Source organism: Rhipicephalus sanguineus, chromosome 11 (genome assembly GCF_013339695.2).
Source record: "Rhipicephalus sanguineus isolate Rsan-2018 chromosome 11, BIME_Rsan_1.4, whole genome shotgun sequence".
In the NCBI taxonomy this organism is placed as follows: Eukaryota; Metazoa; Arthropoda; class Arachnida; order Ixodida; family Ixodidae; genus Rhipicephalus; species Rhipicephalus sanguineus.
The window spans coordinates 110,067,932-110,082,255 of NC_051186.1; the positions used below are offsets into that span (position 1 = coordinate 110,067,932).

Genomic DNA, 14,324 nt, shown 5'->3' on the forward strand with positions numbered 1-14,324 from the left:
AGCACCAAGACTCGAGAGCGAGTCGGCGTGCGATGAAAATGGCCGAGTCAGGGCGCGCTGCTTCCTCAACTCGTCATAACTTTGGCATAAAGTGACGACTTCCGAAACTGTGCGAGGATTCCTGGCCAGGAGCATCTGAAATGCGCCATCGTCGATCCCTTTGAGGATGTGCTGAATCTTGTCCGACTCCCTCCACCCTCCACCCTCCACCAATTGAGAAGAGGTTTATTGGCGGTGCGTTCCTGTGGTGACGCTCTGAACAAACACAGCGAGTCGGGGCAGATCACCGTCCAGAAAGATGCCAGCGACAAGCAGCGCGAGGCGAGCGTTGGCGATACTGCTGACCGGCGACGCGTCTTCTTCTTCACAAAGCTATAATTAGGCCTTTCGTAAGGAAGAGGTAAGTGTGCGGATAAGAAAAGGTCTCAATGCGTTTCATAAACTCGCCTTATTTGGTGTTTAGGCAGCCTTACGGAAGGCGGCCTTGGTCGTCATAAGGAACGAGCATGGGAGCGAGGCTAAGAACTTTTATTGGCTCATTGTTGTTTTTTTAGCAAGGAAAAGGGCTGTATACTCATAAAAACAATAAGGAAAATGCAGGAACGCATACCCGTGCAAGTTTCGGTAAGAATGCGCCTCGTCTGGCCGCGCCGTTTGCTCCTTTTGTTAACATTTTACCATTGTCATGGCAAGCGTTGTTGGCATGTGGCGGCGCGTAGACGCGCCACCACATGCGATGACGGACGCGCCGGTCCACGAAGCGCTCGTTTCTACAAGGGCACCGACTGGCGCGTCAAGTTGAGAGCGGTTTTAGTCTGCCTGCCTGCGTCAGAACTGTTGTTGTGCTAGTTCACCTTCGTTTCATATCCTCGAACATGCCTAGACGCCATCATCTGCTACTTTCCGGAATAGTAGAAACGTCGCACTGAGGTGACATACTAGCATTCCTTTTTTTGCCAACTAATAAAGCATCTGCTTCTGAATTGCGGCTAATTTTGCCGATCTTGCTGAATAATAATTTGATATCTCCAACGCAAGGCCACAATCTACCTCATAAGACAATGTAGTCTGCATTTATGAAGAGTAAGCAAATGCGGCACTCCCCATAGTAATATCCTGGATTCTGCGCATTAGGCACCCGACTGTCTTTTTACGGAATGATGAAGTCGTGTCTAAACAATGTAGTCTATATATCTATATATTGGTGATTCCACGCTCGTCTGCTGATGTCGCGGTACCGTACTTGAGGGAGAAGAGAACGTTTCTCGCTAATGTAGTCGTATGCAATGCAATTCAGTTCCGATGCATCAAACATTCTATTTATTGGTTTACAGCAAAACTTGTATTTGCAGAGCATATGTGCATGTTTGTTTCCTCTATTAGTGAAATATTTGGTAACTGTCGGATGGCAGTTACCAAAATCTACAAACCTTAACAATGTGGACCCTTTCTTTTCTTCCAGTTTTCATAGGAATATTTGAAAATGCACTTCAAGGTAAGTGTGAAAGCGTGTTCCACGCCTTGCATACCACTAAATAGTGTATGGGTTGTTAGCGGATCACTTCTGCATGCGATATTTAGCCTTTCCTTGGGGCACCAAATTCTTTTTTGGAAAGGGCACATTAAGATAACGGAATATTTTCCATTTGTGGCAAGATGTATTACAAACCGCTTGGTAATTGATGTTTCACTTAGCAAAAAAAAATATGCTTTTGGAAAATCTTTCGTTCCATCGAAAGACTAAGCTTTCTATCTGCCACAAGATGAAGTCTAAGACAATTCTACTTGCTGGAATTAAACAGAGAAACTCGTGTGAGCTCCCCTCTGGTTTCTATGAAATGTTCAGCGATAAGACCAGCAAGGTGGAATATGCGAGCGCTCGGCTATGTTTCGTGGTGGGTAGGGAACACTCCTGCGCATGCACAATAATAAACGAAGGCATGTGCTCGTGTCTTGTGCTAGTTTGCTCTGATTCAGCATGTATGACTTGAGTATCAAATGATGTGGTTTCCGTAGCACATTGCCGTCAACTGCGCCAACCTTCGAAGCGACATTTTCACGGACGTCAGGCTTAACGATCTGTATATATATTAATTTCAGTTCAACGGGAACCGGGAAACTCAAAAACCATAGCCGGGAAATATAATCCAGCTTCTCCACTTCGAACCTAAAGTTGCGCACCGAAGAAATCGAATCACTTTCCAAATCGCCGATTACAGTTTTCAGGACTCGATTAAGCTTATTGATCTCAATGGAGGGCATACGGCATTCCGGTGCAATGAATGGATTAAGGCAAGGCTGTGTCGCCTGAGCGATGATGGTTGTAAGACACTAGAGCCAGCGCTGTTTTATATAGGATGTGCACCTTATCAAGCATACAGTTGACTCCTCCTGGTATTCTCCAATACGCGGAAGTTTGCATCAATGTATGGTTGGGCTGCTACACTGGTGCTCGGCATAGTGAAGCCACGAGCTCATGTGTTCGCCTGAACTGTGTTCTTCACTGTTGTTCTGTTTCAACGTGTGCCTTGTTTCGCGTGTTCATTCCTTCCGTTGCAATTACATGAAGCCCATCCTCCTTGAGCCAAATTATGGCCTTCCAGTATTTCAAACAAGCAAAATAAATAACACATATATACATCTCTCTCTCTCTCTCTCTCTCTCTCTCTCTCTCTCTATATATATATATATATATATATATATATATATATATATATATATATATATATATATATATATATATATCTATGGGTATGAAGATCGATGAGTCTGGTACGATAGGTGTGTGAGAAGAAGGACTCACGTACGAAATGTACTTTTATTAACGTTTCGTATGGTGGGCCAGCCGAAACGTTAATAAAGCTGCACTTCGTACGTGAGTCGTTCTTCTCACTCATATATATATATATATATATATATATATATATATATATATATATATATATATATATATATATATGAAATATACAATACTTCATGTACACAGCGTGTTTGGAGAAACGTGCCCGGAAATCCTGCGAAATTAGAGAAATGCAATGTATAATATTGAAATGAATACCATTCATGAGTGAGAAAGGTATATCCATATCACAGGCCTGTTCTCACGTGTACCCTCATGAATTGAATCTGTACGGAATTGAATCTGTACGAATTGCCCTTAGTTTAGATTGCTCAACTGCGGCGAAGGCAAAGGCATAAGAATTTCCCTATGGAATACAGTATAATGAGTGCTGTATGTGGTAGTACATATTATGATTCTATGGCAAGCTGTGCAGATTTCCACAAGTGTGTAAATAGTAGACACCAACGCATTCGTCAGCATTTTTCGATATTAAAGTCGACGATCTGGGCTACGTATCAACGGTGATCGCGTATTATTTTTTAATACCTTAGGAACATACCCATCAGTACCATAACTAGTACGAATGCGTCTTCCATGTTGTAATTGGCGAATGCTCGTTTTATAAGTAAGGGCAAAAATAGGACAAGTAGGTAGGCTTAACTAAATTAAGAAATTACGTCCTTTCATTTACAGAACACGCTGTAAAACCCCGCTAATGCGAGATGTTCTGAATGCTGAATAATTTACGCAACTATATTTACACCCCTATTGCATGTCAGCTCCAAGTGCAGTTCACTACTCCTTGAAACTAAACGTAGTTATGGCCTTATGCGGGTCCGTAATGTCTTCTGCGTCATCAATAAATGTGAAAGTAAATACCCTTATCTTTTCATCGACTTTCTTCCGATGCGAAAATATATGGGAACAAGTAGTTACTTATCTTAAATATCTAGTTATTTGTTTCTATCCATTCACAATATTTAGGCTAATAGCATTTTCTGAAATAACAGGAAAAATAAGCTGAATTACAGCGGAAGATAGCAAGAGTATTGCCACGCGCGTTTACAAACTTTATTTTGATGTACTCGGGGTTTAAGCCACAAAAGCTGTTAGTAACGCTCGGCGCGACCACGTTGCAATGCTTGAAAAGCTTCGCAACTATTTGAGACCATTCCGTTAAGATTACGCGCAGGACGCGAATAGTCAACTTTATTTGAGAGCTGACGCGAGCGCCAGCGATAACGCTGGAAAATTCGATGACCGCTTTATAAAAGACGACGCACTCCGTCTATGATCGGATTACTCGACGGCCGACGACTGTTCACGCCGCTATCACTTACAGTGTGAATCGCTTGCACGTTGTATTTTAATTTTCCGGGCACAAGTTCACTCAACACGCCGAATGCTGCCATCGTGAGCGTCATGGCGGCGTGACAGTATAATACACAATATATAGAAAGCCTCTAAAGACGCAGTTTTAAAAGAAAACGCATACCAACAACAACTAAACCTATAGTTTCCTTATCAATTTACAAAAGTAATAAAAACGTATGTACAAACACGCAGGTGCGGAAGGCTATAATTTGGAATACGAGGACTCCCATGAGACCACCACAGATAACAACGAAGGCACCGCTGAGACAGCGGCACCAAGGCTGAAGAGACCTACAAACACCACAGGCAGCTTCGAAAAAATTGACTGGTGAGAAAATTTCAAATGTCATAGAAGTAACCGTATCTTCAGCCAAATCAGAATGTGCGCAAAAATATAATGTCGTGTCAGTGATCTTCGCGCATCACTTTTGATTATCAGTCTTCGCGGCTTACGTCGTTCGAGTCACGATTAATAATTGGCCCTCTCTGTCTCTCGAAAGGGGTGGCCATATGCAGCCTCAGTACTATAAGGATAACATCATGTTATCTCCTCGATCATCATATGAGCCTTCAGTGCCCACCGCGCACGCTTTCCGTGCGTCATCGCTACGGAGCCCTCGTCTATAGCAATGAAGACTCGAGCCGAACATGAGTTATAACACGCATCAAAGGCAGATAGGGTTAGGCGACTGCACTTTAATCCTACAGTTTTTGCAGTATTTTGCAGTAGTTATAGAATAAATTAGCTTTCACATTCCGAGGTACACTGGTGAGAGCACTTTCTATATGCGTGCGAATAAATGTTGCAGAAAATACGAGCTGCCATTCTGCTCTGTGATGTTCGGTGGCAAGCTAAACTTTTCAGAACACGACAAGGAGGCATCGCAGTATTTTCAGCTATAGCCGATGACTCACCCCGCCATTCAAATTATCCAGGAAGTGTCTTCGTTTGTCCAGGAAGTCTGTCTTGAGTTTAGCGTATGCTCCTTTAAAATTTTCCATTTGACCAAGATGCTTCTTTTTGTTTGTTTGTTTGTTTGTTTGTAGCCTGCTAATTCTGGCACATACTGCTTCTTTTTGCTGCGACATGCATCGTCTTCTTTGGCTTCCCGCATGCGCTTGGCGTTGCTTGCGCGATCCTAATTGGTGTGTGCCGCCCGCCTGTTCCTTCTTCATTTGTAGTGAATCAGTGGTGAGTAGTGGGGATCGCGCAATTTTTGTGGGACATTCTTTGCTGCCCGCAGACGATGGCCATTTGCAAAGAACACGCCATAGCCATTTATATCTTCCCTCTATAAAAAAACATAACTTGACAAGCCTGCCTTTCACAATGAAAATGGTATACGAAATCAATACAAGTAAAAACGCGTGATTTTTTTCCTTACAGAGTGATCTACAGCACAGATTGCACCCATAATCCCAACGTGTGCAAGAACTGACAAAATGACATATTTGGAGGGAATATAAATTGTGGAAAATAAAAATTAATACGAATTGATATGTGTGTCACTACTCGACTTCATACAAATGGCATTAGAACGCGCCAATCAAATACACACACACACACACACACACACACACACACACACACACACACACACACACACACACACACACACAAACACACACATATATATATCATGGGACAGGAAAAAAATGACCGAATGAACCGGACGTCGAATTATCAAAAATATGTCAAGACAGCAATAAACAACGTGTCTATTACGTCAATTATACTAAAAAATAACCCCTGAGTTGCCACTTCAGGTATACAGCAATAACACACGAAAAAATTATGGTGACATGTGATTTAAGGGGGGACGCTGGGATCGTTTGTAACTTTTTAGTTTCTTGGCATAATTTCAGGAAATTTGGCACACACACTACAAATTATCCTAATTTAAATTTAAATGTTCGTAAACATATCTTTATCAGTTGTTTTATTTTGTAAAAATTCACAAGTTTCTTGCTCGTGGAAAGCTTGGCACAGTAATAAAACATGCTAGGAGGCTGGAACTGCTTTGTATCTTTGTTCCCATACTGTTTGTACTTTTTACTGCCCTAATAATTTTCTGCTGAAGATTACGTACAAATGCCTGCGTCTCAGCTAATTGTGTCATGCAGCAATTATAAAAATGTTGTAGTGGCTTAGGTCGGTTATGCCAGGATATACGTAGCGTTAGCAAAGGTTCAGCTGATTATTCCTGGCTTTTCGTGTCCCCGTAGCACGTTTAGCCTTCTTCTGTTCGTTCTTCCTACGTTCAACCACTAATAGCCAGGCAACTACTTCGGGATCCGATGAGTTAAGCTTGACCGCTTTTTTGCGCCGTTCAGCAGCATTTGCGCTCTCCTTTTCCATAGCTATATCACACTGGCAAACGCCAGTCAGAGGCGTTACCAAGCGGCTCCAGCGCAGTGTCACACGGTGACTGCACAGCGAAGGCGAATAGCTGCGTGCGCACCGGCGCCAGTGTGTCTGCCACGGCTACGACGTGGCAGAACGCGCAGACCGGCGGTGTCGAGTCGCGTGCGGCGGCGGCGGAGTGCGCGGGAGGTGCCGGCACCGGTGCGCCGGCTGTGTGACATCACTGATCCTCGCGCATGAGCAGCACGGCTCTTGAGGAAGCGCGCGAAACTGGTGCGGCTAGGCCAGTGTAGGTAACGCTACAAAATAGGACAAGAATGTAAGCCTACACAAAAATTCCCAGCGTGTGTTGAAGTACAGCACAGTCTGTGAATTACAATGAAGCTCACAGCATAAAATTGGTGTAGCCATAGCTGTGCTATGCTTTCCGCAAGCGATGTGGCGGGCACAAGGCACTCTTGAGAAAATTAACAACAAAGTTTTGGTTTCAGTTGGCCATATGCTAAAGCGCGCCAGGACAGTAATAATTGTTGCCCTTCAGAATACGCAATCTTTTGGGCCTCTACTGCTTGATTTGACCTGATTTAAGATGTTTACTACACTCTATAATTTACCGCGGACGCTTTAGTGCAGCCCTATGGAACGCAAGTACACCAGGCTGCATGTAAACATTGGACATGTTAAACTACATCGCTACAGTTGCGGCCGCGGAACGTGCCATCAGGCAGCCTGAACTGTGGTGTATTAGTCTGATGAAGCTTTGTGATCACCCCTGTCAACTACTAACGCCTTAAGATTCATTTTCTTGTACGATAAACTGCATCCGCGCAGCAGAGACAACAGTCTTCTCGGCAGTACGAAACTGACGGTGACTTCGCACCGAACTATACCGCAGCCGCATTTTCTCACATTAATACATTTTCTAAGTGAAACGTAAATGCTCTACCGCTAGTGAAAACATTAGACGCCCGTTTTATCGAAACGGAACCAGGCACACGCGCGCGCTACGCTCGAATCTCAGCGGAGAGGCGCGAAAGCAACCGTCGGGAGATCGTCTCCGAAGTAAAGCCGGTAAAGCGGCACTCGCGAGTCATCTGATAAGTAATAAGCGTTTTGATCATAAATCGCTACGGATTACATCGCTGTCGCTTTATTATCGTCCCGGCAAGGGATGACACGACGTGTCGGGAACCCAGTCGGAACGCTTCAATCTAATCACTGGCTTCCCCAATCCATGCGATACAGTCCACCATTTTCCTCCGTACGAAACTATAGAGGCTTGCACTTTGCCTCCCGTACGCGCGTCCCCTTTTGAACAGCGGCGGTTCACGCGCTTACGGCCGCGGAGTGATCAGGTTTGTGAGAATACCTCCGATTTTGTTATTATTTGCCCTTTTTCTATGGGTGGTCGAAATGAAGAATGGGGGAAACGGGAAGGCGGAACTTTGAGCTTTGAAACGATGCCAAGATGGCGGCGCTCGGTGGAAGGAAAGACGAGATACGACGGAAAGATGAGATACGAAGTAGACATACGCTGGACCACTGCTGTAAAGAAACGAGCTGTTTCTTTCTGCGTCGGCGATGCCACTACCTGCTTAAATGTCATCAGGATTTTAACGACCAACAGCTTTTGCGGAACGCGAGGCAGATGAAAAGCTGCGAAGGGTATAGACGCTAATCGCGCGAGCTCCCTGCAAGGCAACACATTTGGGATGCATGATTTTCATCTTACCACATGTCACTTATGTTCGTCATACAGTCACGTCATGCAATATCAGTTTTAGTATATGTCAAGCTAGCGAACCGGCCGCGAACGCACCATGAGTGTTGCATATAAATCATGCCCAACTTGACATTCATAGCGTGATTCTGAGGTTATTACCTGTCATTTATGTTCGTCATACAGTCGCGTCCTACAATACCACCTTTAGTGCATGTCAAGCTAGCAAACAGGCCGTGAGCGCACCATGAGTGTGGCATGTAAATTATGACATGCATGTCATGAAGGTCATGTTGCCACCTGTCATTTATGCTCGTCATATATTCACGTCCCACAATGCCAGTTATGGCTTATGTGGAGCTAGCGAACCGGCCGTGAGCGCACCATGAGCATAGCATGTAAATCATGACATGCATGTCATGCGTATCATGATTGTCATGTTACCACCTTCAATTTACATTCGCTTTCCCTCACGTCACGCATTACCAAATCTGGTTCATGACAAACTTGCGAAACGGCCGCGAGCTCCTCGAGACCATGTCATGTAAATCATGTTGTACATGACACACGTCATGATTTTCTTGTTATGGCCTGTCATTTACATTTCTCATAGTCATGTTATGCCATACCAATTTAGGTATCACATTATTCCTGCATGAAAAACAGAGTGGACGCATTCACACCTACACTGACGGTTCAGTTTCTTCTACAAGCTCAGCAGGGGCAGTTGTCATACCCGAGAAATCCGTCACCATAAAGTTCAAGACATCGCATTTGACATCATTGACGGCTGCAGGACTCACCGCCATCCGTGCTGCTCTAGAGTTCGTAGTTGAAGAGCCGCCACAGGCGTGGTCAGTCTTCTCCGGCTCCAAAGCAGCCCTCCAGTGCATTATGTCATCATATCGACATGGATCAAATGAACAGTTAGTCGCTGACATAAGACTGCTTCATCACCGCGCCACTGAGAAGCGGCATATCATAACCTATTAGTGGATACCGCGCCATTGCGGTATCTACGGAAATGACGGTGCTGATGAAGCTGACCGATCTGCCCATGATGCTCTCCATTGTGCAGCTATACCGCTGTCAAGAACGGACGCCGCAACAAGGCTTCGTTCACTTGCACGTGAACTAACACTGGCACGGTGGAACTCGACGCAATTCACCAACGTGTGTCTTCACAACTTGGACCCAAATCTACAGCGCCGTCTTCCGTCGGGAATAACTAGAGCTGACGAGACGCGTCTGTGCCGCCTGTGGCACTGGGTGGCCTCGACGACGGCCTACTCATTTCTAACTGGAATGGCCAGCAGCCCGACATGTGATAACTGTAGCTGCGAGGAGACACTCGCCCATCTTCTCTGTGAGTGTCCTCGCTTCAGTGCACCAAGAGAAGAACTGTCCAAAGTGTTTGATAGACTTGAAGATCGTCCACTGTCGGAGCAAAAGGTCTTAGGACACTGACCGAAACCGTTCACGGCACGGAAAGCTTTGAAAGCGTTGTTACGCTTTTTGCGCAAAACTAGTCTTAGACAGGCTGTAAGCAGTGTCGTTTATCGTATTATTCTTCTTTTTTAGATGCGAAGCAGCTTTTGCGCTGGGCTTTGTCCGTAGATATGTAGATGCAGCGCTCTACACTGGTAATTGCAATAGGGCTGTAGCCACGGTGGTCGACCATCGTCTTCGCGAAATCACCAGTGCATCAATCCGCTGCTCTTCCATTACGGAGGCTGAAGAAACGGCCATTGCTTTGGCCATTGCTACCGGCAACCCCCAAAGGCGGTCACTAGATATCCTCACGGACTCTCAAGCGGCCTATAGAAATTTCTTGAATGGGCGAGTCGGTCAAGCGGCGATTAGCATTCTCCGTGGTGCACCAGATCCCAACGACACTCTTGATACACGAAAGCCCATCATCCGGCACAGGATAATATGGACACCTGGTCACATGGGGCTGGAGGGGAACCAGGAGGCCGACAGGGTGGCTCGAGGGTACACAACAGACCGAGCACCCCATGACCCTGCCTCCCAGGAGCGTATCCCGGTCCCGTGTGAGTATGCGGCTTCCTAAATCACTACAAGAGACTCAGACGTATCTACCCCCCCCCCCATAAGAAGCTCACAAAGGAGGAAGCTACAAGCTGGCGCTTAATCCAGACCGGAACGTATCCGTACTTACATTTTCCTAATAAAATGTACCCAACAGAATACCCTGCGCACAGCCAATGGTGATCTGAGAAACCCACATCAATACACACTACATAGACTTGCCGGGCCATCCCCGGCCTCCCCCCATTGACCAAGCGAGTGTGGAGCCGTGGAGGAGTTGCTGGCCAGCGATAACCTTGATGATTATATCAGTTTGATCGACAGGGCACGCAGGGCGGCAACTGCCTGTGTCGTCCTGGACTGTAGGCAGCCAGCACTGCTAGATGGTGCTTGCGGACCAAGCATCACACACCTCTTTCTGTTAATAAATGTTTTTCCTTCCTTCCTTCTAAAACCTACCATAACCATCTGTAACATAATGAGCGCGCGCATGCGCCAAGGAGAAGCCTTCTTTGTCTTGCCCTTTGACCGCATTGATGATGATACGTGCTGAGTGCGCGCTCGCGCGAAGAAGTCTTCTTCGTCTTGTTCTTTGACCGCCTTGATGATGATACGTGCAGAGCACATAAAGGGCCCGCGCTGCCGTATGCTGTCCTAGCTTGGCGTAACGCAGACAAAACCACGTGTGCTGGCACGCGCTATCGCGTTCGGGCCTGTGTTAGGGGTTGTATAAGAGGCTGTGGCCTCTCCCCCTTACACTCTCTCAGCAATCATCTGATGGCGTCGGCGAACGAGATTCTCCAGACGCGCGATGAACCAACGCGTTGTAGCATTGTCAGAACGCGCTGGCACGAGCTAGCGCGTTCGGGCTTGCGTAAGGGGCTGGAAAGACGCTAAGTCCTCTACCCCTTACACTTTCTCAGCAATCACGTGATGGCGTCGGCGAAGGAGATTCTGCAGACGCGCGATGAACCCGCGCGGCGTGCTCCAACAGAGTTCGGGACGAGTAACAGCAACAGCAACTACAGTGAATTCATGGTGTGCTCCACATGCAAGGACGCGTTAACATCGCGCAAGGTGCCCGTGATGAACGGAACATTAAGACGGCCCATGCGCGCCTTCGCATCCCCACATGGTGCCCTTTGGTGGGAGATAGTGAAATTTTCTTCTTTTTTGTAACACCTATTTTCTATCATCTTTCACTCCCCCTTCCCCTATCCCCAGCACAGTGTAGCCAGCCGCTCTGAGAAGTGGCTAGCCTCCCTGTCTTTCCGTTTTTATTCTCCTGCTCCTCCCTCCCATTAACGAAACGGCCAGGAGAGTACAAAGTAGTAGGCGGATAGATAGATAGATAGATAGATAGATAGATAGATAGATAGATAGATAGATAGATAGATAGATAGATAGATAGATAGATAGATAGATAGATAGATAGATAGATAGATAGATAGATAGATCGACGAATGCGATGCCCACCAATGCAAAATGTAGACGCAGTTCCACGCGTTATCACTTCTTGATACACTGAGACGAAGAACTTGAGAGAGACACGCATGTATGTGCAGCGACCGACTACTCTGTCTTCTCAATTCTATTTTTTAACATTTCTATGATATAACTGAAACTAAACACAGAACAAGGTAGTCATCAGCGATCTATGCGAAAAAGTAGGGACAAGACCAAAAGCGGAAGAAACTCTTGCTAACTATGGTCAAGACTAGAAATATTAGTGGAGTGTTAAGCCAGAATGGCAGCTAGACTGAACTCGTATGTGCATAATGAACCCGTTCTTATGCACGTTTTGGTCATCTACCATCTTCCAAAAATGTCAGCTACATAATGTTGATCCTTCGCTCAAACTATAGCTACCATCACGAATGCGACGATCTTATGCTGCCTTTGGTTTGGCGTTGCATTCAGAAAGGTGCACTCGTTTCGCATCGGTATGGCAGACTCCTCGACATTTGACTCCGGCGGAACCGAAGTGTGCTCGTGCTTGTGTCCAGCCCTCTTCTCTTTTCTTCTTCTGTCTCTCATTTCACCCCTCCATCCATCTCCTCCAGTGCAGGGTAGCAAACCGCACGTGTGTCTGGTTAAGGTCCCTGTCTTTCCTTGCATATCTATTTCTGCTGAAAAAACCAAATATGAAGTGGGCGTAGCAAAGCTCTAGCGGAGAAACAAAAAACGAAATCGATTTTATTATGTACAGAGATCGAAGCATAATATAGGGCTTAGAAGAAGTAAGCAAGAGAAAAGCAGCGATAATAGGCAGTGAGGGCGAAAATTACACTCAACATAAACAGAACGAAAAATAGTTATTAAACATAGACCATTTTAGATGTAGTTAGGTTTAAAAATCACAGAACTCCCGGAAGGCAAATAAGAAGACAAACGTTTAAAAGCAGAAGAAAACAAAGATACTCAGTGTGTGGAAAATAACATAGCTAATTTGTTTTTCTGATGCAACACTTGAAATTAGAGGCAAAGCCCCAAGCCAAGAATTACGCAAGCTCTCTTATACCACGAAAAGCTCCACGAAAAAGCGACATCGGCTGAAAGTAACTTCTTAAAAAGACAAAATAAAATTTACTAAGCTCCCTAAAAAGATCAATGAAAGTAACGTTAAAGGCATAGGAAACTACAACGTCCCAGAGTTAGCGAAGCAAGAAACACCAGGCCTGCGCAGAAAGGGCAGAAGAGTCACAGCGAAAGCTCGAAGAGCGGCATTTCTAGAGCCCGTTATAAACTCCGCTGTGGCTACTAATACAAATACGCTCGCAACGTACCCACTACGCCACATATCATAGTTTTTGTGAAGTTAGGAAGCACCCACCACGATATTACTCGTCATTCTGCGGAGAAGCGAGGCACCATCTGTAAGGACTTGTGAGCAGTTTCTTGACGCAAAGGCTCATGACGATGAAGAATTATAACTGAGCCTTTTGTAGTGAGTTGGAAGCTTTATGGGACCCACTAGTTACTTAATCCGCATTGTGTGACACCCGGTCGTTATGTCACTCTCCCACCACGCTTCATAAATGCGCTAACGTGAGATAGAGATAGAGAGAGGGAATTAACTTTATTGAGACCCTGAGGCAATGGATCATTGGAGCCTTATGGGCTTCCTTGGCCACCAATAGAAGTGCACTTGCGAGGAACCCCCTAAGCTATAAATTATCATATTTTTTTTAAGTTGAGAAGCAGCCACAATGCAATTTTTCGTCATTCTGCGGGGAACCATGGTACTTGCTAAGCACCTGTATGGCATTATGCGCTCTTTGTTAATGCTGTGGCTGATGACGATGAAGAAATATGGCAGAGCCCTTTGTAATGGGTCGGAAGCATTCAACAACACACTCGTTGCGCAATTCGCATTGTGTGACACTTGGTTGTTGTTTTACTCTTCTACCACGCTACATTACATGTGATAATGTGGTTCCTTCCCGACATAAAGCCTGTATTGGATCTATTTGCAAAGCTGTTTCAAGCACCGGCATGGCTCTGAGGTAAAATACTGGGCTGCCACACACAGGGTCCAGCTCCGAATCTCGATCCATCCTGGAATTTTAGATGCAAAGTATCTTAAAGGGCCCCTAAACCACCCAGGGGACGAAATTTAGTTGTGGCGTTGCAGTTGCGCATGAGTCTACAGCGAACGCTGGCGGAATTGCACGCGCTTTCTCGTTTCGCTCTTTCCTTCGCCAGGCTGCGTTCGTCGGCTCGTCTATCCACCTCTTCGAGTGCTCTTGCTCAGCGTCCGAGTTTGAAACGCAAGAAGCGCGCGCATCGGCTAGCAGAAAACAGGCTCTTGTTCGCCCACTGACAGCGTCTCTTGCTCGCGACGTCACCTACTCATACAGGTGACGTCATGACGGCTGTTGTCGATATAGGAAAGGCACGCAGAGGAGCGCGCGAGCGTCTATTGGTGGTTTAGGGCTCAATCCGATGGTAGTGGTGTGCGGCGTGACCAC

The 14,324-nt window shown here is 45.8% G+C and overlaps 1 long non-coding RNA gene across 1 annotated transcript; it reads left to right on the top strand.

The window, feature by feature from the left end:
- Positions 1-1,461: 1,461 nt before the first annotated feature.
- On the top strand, positions 1,462-5,711 carry LOC119374741 (uncharacterized). The gene is made up of 3 exons (XR_005180282.2): positions 1,462-1,495; positions 4,409-4,544; positions 5,604-5,711. It is a non-coding gene; the product is annotated as an uncharacterized LOC119374741 (long non-coding RNA).
- Positions 5,712-14,324: the final 8,613 nt, after the last annotated feature.